Below are 2,660 nucleotides of genomic sequence, written 5' to 3'. Positions count from 1 at the left end.
AAAAATCTCTTCCTGCCTTACAGACAACCACATTTTCACTGTGTCCTTATGTGGCCTTTCCTTGCATGCACCTAGGGTGAGGGGAGGGGTGTGGTAGAAAGAAGGGAAGGCAAGAGTGGGGTCGGAGAAAGAGGGAGAGAGAAAGATCTATCTCTTCTTCTAAAGTCACTAGTCTCATCATTCTCATCATGAGAGCTTCACCCTCTTTACTTAATCTATCCCTATTACTGTTCAAAGATCCTATTTCCGAACACCTATCTCCTAACAATTGGGTGTTAGGACTTTAATATATGAATTTTGAAGGACACAAACATTCAGTCCATACCACCTTATAATCTTTTTTGTGTGTGATGTTGATAATAATGTCCCCTCCTTTCTTTAGTAGGCCTTCCCTGGTGGCTCAGACTGTTAAGAATCTGCCTGCAATGCAGGAGACCTAGGTTTGATTCCTAGATTGGGAAGATCCCCTGGAGAAGGGAACAGCTACCCACTCTAGTATTCTTGCCTGGAGAATCCCATGGACAGATGAGCCTGGCAGGCTACAGTCCCTGGGGTCACAAAGAGTCAGACAAGACTGAGTGACTTTCATTTTTTCTTTAGTAATTTTAGTATTTTATTTTTTGCTTGATTCAGCTAGCTAAAAGATCTGTCAATTTTGTTGATCATTTCAACGAACCAATATTCAGTTTTGTTGATTTTATTATTTTTCTATTCCCTATTTTATTTTCACTCCAACCTAGGTATTTCTGTCCTCCTGCTCTAGACTTAGTTTGCTTTTGTTTTTCCAGTTCTCGAAGGTGGAATATTAGATTATTTATTTGAGATCTTTCTTTTTAAATTTAGGCAAATATAGTACACTGTTTTCATTGTACCCCATAACATTTGGTATGCTGTGTTTTAATTTTCATTCATCTTAAAATATTTTCTAATTTCCTTTGTTATTTCCTTTTTGACTTTCTGATTATGACTGGGTTTAATTTCCACGTATTTGTGAATTTGCCAAATTTCTTTGTTATTAATTCATAATTTCATTCCAATGTGGTTGGAGAACATGTTTCATATGATTTCAATCTTTTAAAAATTATTTACATTTGTTTTATGGCCTAACATACATTTTAGAGTGGTAAATGTTCCACATGTATTTGAAAAGCACATGTTTTTTGTAGTTGTTGAATGGAGGCTTCTCTAACTCTCTGTTAATACAATTATAATATCATTTAAGTCTTTTACTAGCTTGATGATATTCTGTCTAGTTCTTCTACCCATTATTGAAAGGGAGGTGTGGAAATCTCCAACTGTTATTACTGAATTGATTATTTTCCCCTTCAATTCTGTTAGCTTTTGATTCACAAGATTGGGATTGATGCTATGGTTTTTATATCTTTTAAAAGAATTTTAATTATACATTTGTTAGTTGCTCACTCGTCTGATTCTTTGAGATCCCATGGACTGTAGCCAGCCAGGCTCCTCCATCCATGGGATTTTCCAGGCAAGAATTCTGGAGTGGGTTGCCATTTTTCCTTTGGGGATCTTCCTAGCCCAGGGATCAAACCTTCTTTTCCTGTGTCTCCTGCATTGCAGGCAGATTCTTTACCCACTGAGCCATCAGGGAAGCCCAGTAATTGCTATAAGGATTACAATTAATGTCTTAATGTAGAAGAATCTAGTTCAGATTAATACCCAATTCATTACAATAGTATACAGAAACTTTGCTTCTGTATGACTTCATCTTCTCTTCCTGTGTGCTGTTATTGTCATGCAAAATATACCTTTATAGATTGTGTGTCCATCAGTAAAGAAAAAAAAAAAAACTTTAGAAATTTGTAAGTCATTCTATCAAAGTGGTCATGTTAGTCTTCTCTGTATTGTTCCAACTTTAGTATATATGCTGCCAAACTGAGCATAGCATAAGTTAGTATTGTCATGAAAACCTACTCTGGCTTCAATATAGAAAATGAATTAAAGAGGAGGCCTATCTAGAATGAGAAAACTCGATAAAAGATGCTGAAATATGTCTGGTAAAAGATGATACTGATCTGAACTAGAGTTCAGGACTAGAGAACTAGAGAAGAGATGTAGGCAAATTAATTAATTTGAAAGATATTAAAGAGATAATAAACTAGCTTTGGTAACTGGATATAGAGTTGAGCAAAATAAAGGAGTCAAAAATGATTAATTCTCTGTATTATGCAACTGAGGGAATTATGGTGCTATTCACAGAGAGATAACACTGAAATTGAGGCTTTGGGAGAAACTATGATGAGCTCAATTTTGGATATTCTGAATTTGTGATTCTTAAAAGATACTTAGATGGAAATAGCAAATGTTCAGTAAAGATGACTAAAGACATGAGAGTGATTAATATGTATATTGTAATGGAAGTCTTGAGAGTTTATTAGAATGTCCAATAAGATAAACAGAAAAATATAAAGTGATAATAGAAGAGGACCAACGATGGAATACTAAGGAATAATACTATTTCAAGTTTGAGGAAGAGAAGTGGATTCTTAACAAAAGGGTTAAGGGTGGATCAAGAAAACTAGGAGAGTATGTCGTCATGGAAGTTGAAAGAATGAAAAGTTTCAAGAATTGAGATGCCACAGAAAATAGAAACCTTATTATTTTCACTGTAATTAGCAATAAGGAAGACCATTAATAAC

General features: G+C 34.8%; 1 non-coding gene across 1 annotated transcript; it reads right to left on the bottom strand.

Annotated features, from left to right (window-relative positions):
- Positions 1-1,797: 1,797 nt before the first annotated feature.
- On the bottom strand, positions 1,798-1,904 carry LOC138434848 (U6 spliceosomal RNA). The gene has a single exon (XR_011254917.1). It is a non-coding gene; the product is annotated as a U6 spliceosomal RNA (small nuclear RNA).
- Between the last annotated feature and the right edge of the window lie 756 nt (positions 1,905-2,660).

The sequence above is a fragment of the Ovis canadensis genome, chromosome 2 (genome assembly GCF_042477335.2).
Source record: "Ovis canadensis isolate MfBH-ARS-UI-01 breed Bighorn chromosome 2, ARS-UI_OviCan_v2, whole genome shotgun sequence".
Taxonomy (NCBI): domain Eukaryota; kingdom Metazoa; phylum Chordata; class Mammalia; order Artiodactyla; family Bovidae; genus Ovis; species Ovis canadensis.
Note: the sequence above shows the minus strand (reverse complement) of the source record. Positions and strands in the feature narration are given on the sequence as shown.